Genomic DNA, 13,913 nt, shown 5'->3' with positions numbered 1-13,913 from the left:
TAAATAACACGTTGAACTGGCAGTGGATGATAGTTATGGAGCCACCTGGACTGATATGTCATATTTCCTGTAGCACCAGAATCGACAAAAAAAAGTGATCCATCACGTACATGAAGTATTCTGTCTGAAGCAACTGAACATAGGACGCAGCTTGTTTCTGGTACAATGTTGTTTTGATGTTCAGTAGCATATGCTCTATTCCGATCTGTGTCGAATCGACGCTTATAGCACATATGAGTGGGATGATCAGATCGTCCATAATATTCACAAGAAGAAGAAGAAGAGTCTCTAGATAAACGTGGTTGTTTTGTGGTAATATTTTGTTCTTCATCATATTGACGTGCCCAACAATCATCTTTAGTATGGCCATTTCTGTTGCAGTAAGAACATTGCTTAATAGGAAATTTGAGATGAGAGAAAATATTACCGCGATGGCCACCTCTGCGGTTTCCTCGTTGAAATGGACGCCTTCGAGCATAAAAAGCACGTTCCATCTGTTGTGACTCAGTCTCCTCTTGTGAAATCATAGCTGTATCGTGACTAGAATTCCGACGTTCTTGACGTTGATCAAAGTATTCAATTAAAGACATGCAAGCTTGGTCGAAATCAAGACCATATTTATTAGAGAGAATAGTAACAATGATATCATAAGAAGAGTCCTTCACCATATCAAGGATAAGTGTAATCAGTTGCTTTTGTGGAACAGGATCACCGGCAAAAGCAAGTTGATTAATAATAGATTTGAAAGATTCAATATGTCCCGTCATGGCAGTACCAACTTCATATTGTAACTTGTTAAGCAACCCTCTCAAATAAAGTATTTCTGTAACAGATTTCTTCTGAAAGTTTGCAATAAGGTACTTCCATACGTTGTGGGAAGTAGGCAGTTCATACATATCAAGCAAAAGGGAATCAGTAAGAGCAGAAAGAATATACCGACAATCTGCTTTATCATGTCGTTGCCAATCCGTATAGGCAACATTCCAATCTTCAAATATAGGTCCTTCAGTGATAAGCACGTTATCATTATCCGTATCAACAGGCTGAGGCGGACAAAGACGATTTCCAAGAACAACATCGGAGAGTTCATCGCCTTCAAGAATTAACAACATCTTTGTTTTCCAGCCTGGAAATCCTTGACCTTGGAAAGGAGGAACAGAACGCTGGCCAGAAGGAAAGCCATTGACGAGAATATTCATAGCCATATCTTGTTGCGAGAAGACGTATAAGATAGGATCGCAGAATCTGCACACCATATATAGTGAAGACCGCAATTGAGAATGAGAGAGATATGAGTTCTGTGTTCTGTCAACGATAAAGGTAAGAAGGATGCTCAAGAAACGTCCAAAGATGTGAGAGACGTCACCCAAAAAAAAATTAGGGTAAAGGAGACGTTAATAATAAACGAGTCCTCAAAATAGAGTGGCATGAGACGCAAGATTGACGGCCACAATACGAATAGCAAAAAGCTAAATCTTCTCGAAAAATTTAACGCCAAAATAAGAAAAACGATCGCGGATGCTTCACGAAGAAGTAGGACGAAGAAAGTTGCGTCAAGCTCAATTGTAGTAAAAACATCATAACTTTTTGCTACGAACTCCGATTAATGCAAACCTAGAACTCAAATCAGAGAGCTCGAGGATGGCGCTTTTCCCGTTTCTCCAAATTTTGAGAAGAACAGCATGAAAAACTCAAATCGAAGAACTTAAATCCATGGCGCTTTTTCCGTTTCTCCAAATTTTGAGTAGAACAGCAAGAAAAATTGAGATGAAGTTCAGGGTGTCATTAACAAGAAAACGTAATCAACGATTAGATTGATTAGAAATAAACGCCACATAAAACACTAATAATATTCTTCTTAACACAAAACAACCACAGTTAACAAGAATCAACGCTCAAAAATAAAATTTGTAACTAGAATGGGGCAGTTAGCTAATGGTTGAGTGTGAAGTTGTTGTGTAGGGTTAGATTTAATGTGAAATGTATACATTTTTGCAATAGTTTACGTTTATAATATATTTTTTTAAATAAATATTTCTAAAATCAACACTTTATGTTTAATAGAAGTATTTTGGTTGTGTATATTTAGGGCAGCTCTTAGAGTACTTGAGAGAGAGAGAGAGAGAGAGAGAGAGAGAGAGAGAGAGAGAGAGAGAGAGAGAGAGAGACTGATCTCGACTTTTTCCACCATTTGCACATTCCAATAGCAGAGTAGTTGCTTCCAAGCATGGCATGCAAAAATTGTCACCATAAGTGCCTCCTTATGCTATGTAAGCCCCAGGTGCATACATAGCATAAGGAGGCACAATACACTGAACACGAGCTCCATAAGAGCCCAAGAGCAAACTAGGGCCGGGTGTAGACCCCAACTAGGATGGCCTGCGGCTCCAACTGGCCCGCTCAGGGCTCTGACTGCCACCTGCACACAGCCCCCACTGTGGGACTACTCACTATCTACACTCGCAACTTGTGACGACAAGGATGCAACCCGATTGTAGGCTGCCCCGAGACCTGTATTTGCGTATGAATCAACCCTGTTGTTATCGTTTGTCTGTGTCCCATTCCTTACGCTGCTTATCACGTGTTGAGAGAGAAGGAGAGAGCACAGAAGTAGAACCCCAAAGTGTGTAGAATACACACATGAGATGATGTATATATAGAGGGGACCTGGGTGCCATATATGGAGAAGCCATATATTGAGTAGCTTCACATATAAGCTCAACACCCCCGCTCAAATAAGGGTCCCTAACTGTGGATGAAAAAACCCTTGGTGGATCAAGGGAAAAACCCACAGCTCTATATACACCCACCGTTATATTATAAAAATCATTAACTATACAAATGTTTACGAGGAGCTACATCACTCCTTTTACAATGAATGTTTTATGAAGAGTTACATTACTCCTATCCTATCAAATACAATAATGAATACAAAGGTTCAATAAAGAGGTATAAAAGCTATCGATTAGCTTGTAATCAAAAGTGTCTCCGTGAATCTGCTGTGTAGCTTGTCATCAATATTGCATCACCAAACATGTCTTCATGTTGTCATCAATATGGCATCACCAAACATATCTTCATAAATCTTTTATTGTCACCAAGTTTGTCTTCATAAAATCAATTCTTTGATCAATCCTACATAGATCATAGACTCCAAAAAGAACATGTCATAAAAATTATTAGCATCGTTAATGAAATAATTACGTTCACAATGCCATAAGAGATGGTTCGCGACGCCACTCTTTTGACGACATATATACGCACGACAACATATGGTACATAAAGTATAAACGTAAAAGTACAAAATGTGTGATTACGTGATACAAATGATATGTGTATATACTACATAAAACAACATTTATCAATGTAGTGATCAATGAATACCATCAAAGTATTAACAAAATATCATCATTATATCAATAAAAATGAATAAATGACCATGGTATCAACGAAAAGCATCATGATATCACCGAGAATAATCATTGTATCAATGAAACAACATTATGGCATCACCGAGAATAACCATGGTATCAACGAAACATCATCATGGCATCACCGAGAATAACCATGGTATCAACGAAACAACATCATGGTATCACCGAGAATAACCATGGTATCAACAAAACATCATCATGGTATCAACAAAAATCACCATGGAATCAACGAAACAACATCATGGCATCACCGAGAATAACCATGGTATCAACTAAACATCATCATGGCATCACCGAGAATAACCATGGTATCAATGAAATATCATCATGGCACCACCGAGAATAACCATGGTATCAATGGCATATCATCATGGTATCAACGAAAATCACCATGACCAAAGTATTAACAAAACATCATCATGGTACCATCAAAATCACTATGGTATCAATGAGAAATTATCAATAAAACGACGTAAACTATATCTCTAAAAGAATAATTATACCAGAATCAATGAACGAGTATATCATATAACAAAAGATCATGTACCAACAGTAGCTCGATAGAATTTGGACGATTATCAACGGCTCGACTGAATCGGAACGATGTGTAACTGGCTTCTGCAGCAAAGTTACGTCAGTAACAAATATATGATTGATGAAGAAAAATATAATTGAGAAGTTTTCAATTATGAGAAAAATCAAAAGCAAAAAGTAAAATTTTGATTTTCAAACATATTCGTAGTCCGAGACGATAACCCAAAATCGGTGCAGAATTTAGAGAAACTTCCTTCTGCAAAGTTATAGACCACATCGATTCCGGTCTCCTATAGCGGATAGTTTCTTCTGCAAAGTTGTAGAACACATCGATTCCGGTCTCTCACGCGGGTAGTTTCTGCAAAATCGTTTTCAATAAGCAGAAAAATAAAAAACAAAAAGCGGAAGTTGCTTTTCAGGTATGTACGCAGTCCACGAACGATAACTCAAAATCGGTGCCGAATTTGAAACCACTTTCTTCTGCAAAGTTGTAGACCACATCGATTCCGGTCTTCCATACGGGTAGTTTTTGCAAAATCGTTTCCAATTAGCAGAAAAATCAAAAACAAAAAGTGGAAGTTGCTTTTTAGGTATGTACGCAATCCGCGAACGATAACTCAAAATCGGTGCAGAATTTGAAAAAACTTTCTTCTGCAAAGTTGTAGACCACATCGATTCCGGTCTGTCAAGCGGGTAGTTTCTGCAAAATCGTTTTCAATTAGCAAAAAAATCAAAAACAAAACGCGGAAGCTGTTTTTCAGGTATGTACGCAGTCCGTGAACGATAACTCAAAATCGGTGCAGAATTTGAAGAAACTTCCCTTTGCAAAGTTGTAGACCACATCGATTCCGATCCCTCACGCGGGTAGTTTCTGCAAAATCGATTTTGATCAGGAGAAAAATTGAAAACAAAAACGTACTGCTCTGATACCATGTTGAGAGAGAAGGAGAGAGCACAGAAGTAGAACCCCAAAGTGTTTAGAATAGACATGTATATATAGAGGGGACCTGAGTGCCATATATAGAGAAGCCATATATTGAGTAGCTTCACATATAAGCTCAACATCACGTGCGTGCCTTGCTCGTGACTACCAAGCCCTTGGAGCACCAACCGTGTCAAGAAAGCTACAATCATCAGTGTGTCCACTCTACCTAATTGGGGATCCCATGCCCTGTTTCGCATCTTGCGAAGTCGGTCACTCTGATTGTTCATGCGTCTTCCTACCCCAGATAGTCTACTCACTGTCCTCTGTCTAGTCTCATTCTGGTTCAGCATAACATGTTGCCTAGCTGTGCCCGCCAGCTGATATATACAAGTCTGTGTGAGTACTAGGCCCCTCGATTTGTGTTTATGCTGCTCATCTCCTGTTTGTCTAGCATGTTTTTCCCTAGGGGGAATCCATCGGCCATCTGTGGCCTGCTCAAAGACCTGTACCCAAATCAGCCCCAAGCTGTGTTGAAAATGAAAAAGTGAGGAAAGCCTCTCAAGGGCTGATGCAAAAGGCCCCAAACTGGGGCTAAATCAAGGATAAAATGCCAAGGTAGAAGCCGCAAAACCTGGTCAGCAAAGAGCCCAAAAGGAGGTTGACAGAATATGCTCAGCAACAAATTTTCATGTTTCCATGAGAATGTCCCATGTAACGTACATTTTGACCAAGGAATCACCAATAAAACTAATCTTACCCATCACAATTTTGAAACATGGACACAAATGAAACAACCTTGGTATTATTGATCTGAATTATACAAACATACGAAAGCCTAGAAGGAAAAATGAGACAGATCAAAGCTATAAGGCTGCTTCATCAAGACCGAAATAAATCTTTGTACATACTATGAATCTGTAAAGTCTTTGAGACCTGCATGCACTGAAGGTAACATCTCACGAGGCACAAGCGTAGCGGGCTGATCTGCATGTCTATCAATAGGTGGCCACTCATAGAACTCAAGCTCGCGGCCAAGCCAACCCAGAATTGATGATAAGCCCAAGATCAAAAATGACTCGAGCTCTGCAAAGACTACATGGAGCCTGATCGGCTCATTTGAAACAACGGGTTGATCCTTGCCCAAGTCATAAGGCAGTCACAAATACTCTCCTCATCACAACAAGCGGCAAGTTGTGATGCTTGACAACATGAGGAGCCTTGTGCATAATGTCCAATATATCGTCATGGACTACAGTTTTTACGCGCTTATCCATAAGCACATCTCGGAAACCACATGTGCCGCACACCATCTCCTCCATCTCGCACTCAAAGTCATGCATAACATCCTCACACTCCCAAAGTCCAATCATACCCAGATCAAGGGTCTCCCTTAGGCTCTACCTGGCTCCCATTGAGCTCACCCAACTTGCATATAGACATAGGCTGATCATAGAATATCTAATCGGGCATAACATCGCGCCAAATCTCCTCATCTACATCATTGTCTAAGTCGTGCTTACACACCGCAGAGGGCTTCCACAATGTACATTGACTTTTCTAGATCATACAAAACTGGGGCAACTCATGGTGCTGATGCTTATGCATATCCTCACTGGTCATCTCTACCACACAAGCCCCATAGGCGTTCATAAGAGCATCATGTTGATCCTCCTCAACAAGAGGCAAGAACTCATCGTCACCTATGTCCACATCCTCGTACATCATCTCACTAGTAATGAGCTCATCTACCACATACTCCCAAGCATCCCCATCGTCATGTGCATAAGACTCTATCAAGCCCTCATCGAGCTCTACGGACTCATCAGTGTCCGTAGCATTATCATACTACGTATCAACCACACAAGGCATTGTGTCCTCCATGCAAGGAGTGAAGCATCTAAACTCATCATAGGCCGTCTAGAAATGCTAAAAATTGTCTCCACATCCTACTCATGACAGTCAATGTTATCACCTCTTTGATGCCAAGCATCCAATCTATGTCCTTTCAATTTCTTCCCTTGTGTATCTCCATCTCCTCCTCAGTAAATTGAGTTGTCATGTCTAATTGTATCCCTCGATGTACAAGCCACTTCTCACATGAAGTACTCCATCCCTTCTCAAACAACTGATAGATCCTCTCTGAAGTCGGCCGGTTTGTACATCTATCGTCCACCATAACCAAGAGGCAATTACATGTCTTGCAAAGACTATCAGGATATCAGTCATCCAGCCATACACAACCGGACCCAGCCAACAAATGGGGGCTGCATTAAGGATAAAATTCCGAGACAGAAGCCACAAAAATTGGTCAAAAAAGAGCAGAAAAGTAGGTCTGATTTGATAAGACAAAGGGAGCCTAGAAGCGATTAACAAAAAGGGCCCAAGAGGAGGGCTGGAGCTGATGGTAGGAAGACTGAACTGTAGCCTGAACCTGCATATCCAAGTCTCAAGGAGGCAATGCAAACCAACCCCAAATGGCGATTATAATTGAACAACATAGAGCACGTCCCCTTACTCAAGCCGGGATCCCACAACATGTATGTACGCACAGCTCTGGAATAGCTCACTCTACTAAGCTCTAACAACACGGAGAATGTGCCTAACTAGTAAGAAATCCAATCCGCACATGTCCACTATAGTTGATCCATGAATCTGCATAGTGTATGGTCACTCATTTGGTCCGGAACCATGATAGCGATTCCACGCTCTTGTGTCAATCACCCACTACGCTTATCCAAAACCAATGATGGTGGAGCATCTTATAATTCCAAAACCATCGGTAAGGCTGATCCGTGGTCTCCCATAAAGGGGGCAAAACCATATCCCACATACGAAAGGCTGATCCGTGGTATGTCATAAAGGGGGCAAAACCATATCCCACATACAAAAAGACAGCCAATCACCTAGAGACAAGAAGAGGCGATCGACTCAAGTAAACAACATATATAAAATAATCCATCTTGCTGGTCCAGCTCTCCCTCAGACATGCAAAACTCTGACTGATCTAGAACCTCAAAGAAGCATATAAAATGACCCCTCAACGTAGTACACAGCTGATGCCAAAGCCTACCATCAACAGAAAATCTAGACTGCTACCCTCGAACTCAATTGATAGGGAAGGTGGATGCGCACAGTGAGCATTAGTACCCAGTACAAGAAAATGAGCATAGTAATTGTTCCAGATTCGATATTCCAAAACCCCCATGCCCTTACATTTTCGAGAAAAAATTCGGCCCAAATTCTGTTATGTTCCTGTATCTCGATTGACTCTCTAACCGGGACTACGATAGTCAATGCTATCTGGGCCACTAATAATGTCGCGTGCTGTCTCGCAGGACACCTCGAGAGAGTGGGCATCCAACCCTCTAAAAGCATCATGTCTGGCCCATCCGACCAGGCTCGGAGACTCCCGTTGCACTCAACCAAGCTTCGCGCGTCTCTAGCCAACGGGTCCCTCGTCGAGGGTACCATAGTCGAAAACTGTTTATTCGTGTCCTCTTCAGTTCCATACAGGTTCGTCCCCGATAGGGCTTGCTTTTTCCAACCGAGTTGTATCCTTATGGCGACTAACCTCTATGGATCTTCCCCACATAGCTTGGCTCCTGCAAACAACCCATAAGACGGCTTCGAAAACATTCTCCGTCAAATCTCCATAACCCTAGCTGAGGTCCGATCACTGTGCATTACTGTTAGGTCATGCCCCCAATCTTGTTCTGTTGTTTCTTGCACATCAATGTCCGTTTGCATCAGAATCACACCCATCACCTCTGGTAACTCACTACTCATTCCACCCAAATGCGGCGATCTGACCACCCTTTCCAAGCATCCCCACAACTCTCTTTACAACACGTGCCCCAAGCCAGTTTCCTCATAGCTGGCATTCCTGCATCCCCGACCATCCTCGGGTTAAGGCTACTCGTACATGTACTATAACTACCATCGACGGATGGGTTCGGCATCAAGCACGTCCCTGCCCTCAACGACATACCATTGGTTATACGCATATCAATTGGACCTTCCTGGACCGCATCAAGACATCCATGCAACGCTCCAGGTTCAGCGTTTCATCCTGACTTGACGGGATGCCCAACCTCAATTCCTTGCATGCCAGCAATCAGGCTGCCCTGGCTACCCTCCGTGACCCCGGTTGTTGCCCATTTTACTCAGCACCATGCCAGCTTCAGTGCTGCATCCAGTGAGCATTAAGCTCCAGTACCATAAGACGAGCATCGTAACAGATCCAGATTCGATATTCTGGCGTTCCCAACTCCCTATGATTCGGGAAAAACATTGTCCCCAATGGGGCCCCAATTTTGCGATGTACTTGTATCTCGTTCGACTCTTTAGCCTTGACTACAATAGTCCATGCTACCCGGACCAGAACAAAGGTTGTCTTCTCTCTTGTAGGACACCTCAAGAGAGTGGACACCTAGCCCTCCAAAAGCATCGTGCATGGCCCCTCAAACCAGACTTGGGGGCTCCCGCTGCACTCAACCCAGCTTTGCGAATCTCTAGTCAACTGGCCCCTCGTTGAGGGTACCATAGTCGGGAACTTGCTATTCTTGCTCACTTCAGTTCCATGCTTGTGCGTCCCTGACAGGGCTCGCTTCTCCCAACTTTATATCCTTATGGCGGATAGCCTCAGTGGATCCACCCCGCATAGCTTCGGTCCTGTAAACATTCCATAAGTCAACTTCGCGGACATTCTCCGTCGACTCTCCATAACCCCAGCTATAATCCGATCATTGTGCATCGCTGTTAGGTCATACCCCCAATCACGTCCTGTTTCTTCTTGCACATCAATGTCCATCCGCATCAGAATCTCACCCATCACCTTTGGTAACTCTGTGCTCATTCCCCCCGGTTGCGAGGACTCTAACCATCCTTCCCAAGCATCTCCACACTTCTCTTTACTACCCATGTTCCAAGACAGTTTGCTCATAGTTGACATTCCTGCATCCCCGACCGTCCTTGGGTCAAGGTTATTCATACTTGGGTTGTAGGTACCATTAGCTGATGTGTTTGGCATCAAGCCCGTCACCCGCCTCAGCGCCATACGATTGGTTAGGCGCATATCAACTGGCCCTACCTGGCCCGCATCCCTTACATTCAAGTTGCGCCCTCCTCCGAAGGCCCCACTCTCATCAGCGAGAGTGGTCTACTTATGATTGCATAATCTGGTATGGTATGCATGAGACTAATGCAAGTCTAGGCTATGTCGACGATGATGACGACGATGACACTAGTGCTAAAATCTTCAATCTTTCTACTGCTGTCCAAAAACGCTATGGGCTGAAATCTGCTAATCTTCTCTTCGTTGAATTTTGAGTCTATGTCAGTGACAATGTCGATGACGACGATGCGAAGACAACGCGCTGAGAACGTAGATACTGAAAGCTGTGTTTTCCGGGCTGAAACTATAAATCTTGCGGAAACTGACCGTGCGGCAAGGAACTGCTGCGGGAAGATGAGATCTGCGAGGTTCAGGATTTAATCTGCGGGTACTAACTGCTGAAAACTGAAAACGCTGATGTTCCTTCACTTTCCGTCGCGGTAAAGGTGCAAAACGCCGGGGCTGATCTGCAACTAAAAACGCTAGGGCTGAATTTTGGTCCTTCTGTCGCTGGGATTCTGCAAATGCAAAAACGCTAGGCTGATCTACTGTGTCTGGCCGTCGCCGGGTTGGTCTGCAATAAAAATCGTTGGGGCTGATCTGCAATGGAGAAAATGCCAGGTTGTCCTTGGCTGAAAACACTAAGTCTCTTGCCGGGGGGGTTGTGCTGGGAAGTTGCCTATTGAGCGTGGAGCCATTGCTGCCTCTTCTTCCATTTAGTGCTAACTTGGGTTTGCTTATATATTTTCTTAGAAAAATTGCCCTACCTACTTTTGTTGGAAAGTCACTTAAAAATAATAAGTGAAAATACCAAAAATAGGGAAAATAGGCTAAATGCACTAGAAAATTCCCCTGACTGAATTTGATGGATTCTGAAGGGGATACTGATGATCATGTTGTGTGCAACAAAAGGATATGCATCTACACTAAGTGACTGGGCATGCACGGTCTACGGATAGACTCACAAATGTGCCAAATCACGTCTAAATCTAGACTGACTAGACTGACTAGACTGACTGAACCCTTGTCGTGTTGTAGCTTGTCCACGGACACATAGGGATGGATGTGTCACGTAACACGGCTCAACCAAAAAAGGAGTAGGATAGGGTTGGAGCACTATGGCTCACCCTGTGTTGCATACAGAATGTGGGCTCAAGCCCCACTTGGGAGACCAGCCGAATAACCTCAAAAAGCCTCGACACTCTGGCTCAGCTGAAGGACTGCTCATTGTCTGCACTCGTAACCTGTGATGACAAGGATGCAACCCCACTATAGGCTGCCCTGAGACCTGTATTTGCGTATGAATGAGCCTTTTTTTTATCGTTTGTTCGTGTCACATTCCTTACGCTGCTTATCACCTGCGTGCCTTGCTCGTGACTACCAAGCCCTTGCAGCACCAACCGTAAGAAAGCTACAATCATCAGTGTGCCCACTCTACCTAATTGGGGGTCCCATGCCCTGTTTCGCATCTTCCGAAGTCAATCACTCTGATTGTTCATGCGTCTTCCTACCCCAGACAGTCTACTCGTTGTCCTCTGTCTAGTCTCATTCTGGTTCAGCATAATCTGCTGCCTGGCTGTGCCCACCAGCTGATATATACCAGTCCGTGTGAGTACCAGGCCCCTCGATTCGCGTTTATGTTGCTCATCTCCTGTTCGTCCAACATGTTTTTCTATGGGGAATCCATCGGCCATCTGTGGCCTACATTCGAGTCATTACCTTCTGATCCATTAGGAGCAATACTGGTCTTTTTACCTCCCGTCTATCAAGACGGGCAAACCCGGCCAAGTGCATTTCCTCGTGCTATTATCTCTGCACCTCCACGCATGCATGTTGTTCCATAATCGAACGCATCCCAGTATTGGGCACCTTCTCCGAGGTCCCATATGAAGTCACTACACGCATTCACGTTCCCTATCAATTGAGTTCGAGGGTTAGTCATGATGACGACGAGACCTCTCTTGTCCTTCCCTTCATGCCTGCCAACGGCTTTGCATGTCTTCACCATCAGCGGGCCCTTTTTGGCTCCATTGACTAACTAGTTAGGAGACTCATTAGTACAGCAATCAATTTGCCCTAGCCAGCTTCCGTCACTTCGATCGGCGCCCATTTCAATCAGCACCACAGTGCCTCTACTCAGGGTGCAACATACAGTTTCCTGACCGTCTGTATCCCTAGTCAGGCGGGTCTTCCACTTCGTCCACACACAAAGCATCTGTACTCCCCTCTTCTTTCACTTGTGCTTCCTCTTGGGCCAGCTTTTCATGCCTTTAGCGAGGTCATCTTCAAGAGCTCGTATACCATATATTAACCCCCAGGTGCATACATAGCATAAGGAGGCACAATGCACTGAACACGGGCTCAAACCATAGCCCAAGAGCGAACTAAGGCCGGGTCTATAGTGGCCGGTGTCACCAGTAAATCCAACTCAATACATATCCCACCAGTGAGGAGAGACTCATCTTGACTCGGGGAGCCAACACGGCTCAATCAAAAAAGGAGTAGGATAGGGTTTGGAGCACTACAGCTCACCCTATCTTGCATACAGAATGTGGACTCAAGCCCCGCTCGGGAGACCAGCCGAATAACCTCAAAAAGCCTCGACACTCTGGCTCAGCTGAAACCAGGTGGAGAGTAAGTAGTCAACAACCCATGGCGGGTAAAAGCACATTCACAGCCCACTGCGGGCATGAACCATAAGCCAAAAGTAATGCAAGGACCTTGTGCCCGATGTCGAACCAAAAATGTTCGAAGTTGTCCTATCTACCACACGCAGCCCCTAGCTGACTTGATATTGCCTGCAACAAAGGCTACCCCGCAAGGTGCAGAGCATGTACCATGCGGAATATAGAGGATGCAGCCCCAGCGGGGTCTGCTCCTGCTTCAACCCCTGTAGGAAGATAGAGTCCACACAGCCCCCGGCTGGAATAACCTACGCATCCGTACTCATCTCACGAGAGAGAGATAGAGAGAGAGAGAATTGTACCTGCCTTTACTTCATAGAAGAATAGAATCGAGAAGAGCAAGTTCAATCTGTAGAAAGATAGAGTCCACACAGCCCCTGGCTGGAATAACTTGCGCATCCGTACTCATCTCACGAGAGAGAGAGAGAGAGAGAGAGAGAGAGAGAGAGAGAGAGAGAGAGAGAGAGAGAGAGAGAGAGAGAGAGAGAGAGAGAGAGAGAGAGAGAGTTGTACCTGCCTTTACTTCAGAGCAGAATAGATTTGAGAAGACCAGGTTCAATAAAGCAGAAGAAACTGACGTCTACTTTTACTTTAGGGCAGAATAGATTGCAAGAAGAGCAGGTTCAATAAAGCAGAAGAAACTGACGTCGGGTGCAGAGAAAGAGTGACAAAGTGGGAGAAAGAAAAGTCACGATCGAAAGTCGCGATCTCAGTTGTGTCTTTTCGCTAACGTGGCATAGCTCTCCTTTCAGCTTTCAAAAAATAGTCTTTGGGCTAACTGCCCTAACAATTTTGAATTTTACATATGAATCGCATACACATACTATTGTCACCATGAATTGAATCGGCGCGTGATCGTTACCGCTCTGATACCATGTTGAGATGTAGAGAGAAAGAGAGAGAGACGAGACAAGAGACACACCATATACGCTCCCAAAGACTGATTCATATTGAAGACAAGATACAAATATATAGGTGAGACCAAGTTCAGTAGAGTGAGCCATATATAGCTCCAACAGTCATTTATAGGACGTGATCCCACACCATATGAGCATGAGTACGCAGGCAGGAAGGGCTTAAACGCCCTTATAGACATCTTTACTTCTCGCGGCGGCATGATTAGTATTAGGGTTTATTCTTTTCTATTTATTGTCTTGTTTTATAAACGTCGCTCACTATATGTTTATACTTACAAAAATCTATCTTATTGTTTTTTTTTTGCA

At 43.9% G+C, this 13,913-nt stretch overlaps 2 pseudogenes; both read right to left on the bottom strand.

Annotated features, from left to right (window-relative positions):
- Nucleotides 1-2,261: 2,261 nt before the first annotated feature.
- Nucleotides 2,262-12,221, bottom strand: LOC147451387 (uncharacterized; annotated as a pseudogene).
- Nucleotides 6,451-9,814, bottom strand: LOC147451388 (uncharacterized; annotated as a pseudogene).
- Nucleotides 12,222-13,913: the final 1,692 nt, after the last annotated feature.

Source organism: Adiantum capillus-veneris, chromosome 9, assembly GCF_014529385.1.
Source record: "Adiantum capillus-veneris isolate H3 chromosome 9, ASM1452938v2, whole genome shotgun sequence".
Classification (NCBI taxonomy): Eukaryota; Viridiplantae; Streptophyta; class Polypodiopsida; order Polypodiales; family Pteridaceae; genus Adiantum; species Adiantum capillus-veneris.
The sequence above is the reverse complement of the archived record's forward strand: the minus strand, read 5'-3'. Positions and strand labels throughout refer to the sequence as shown.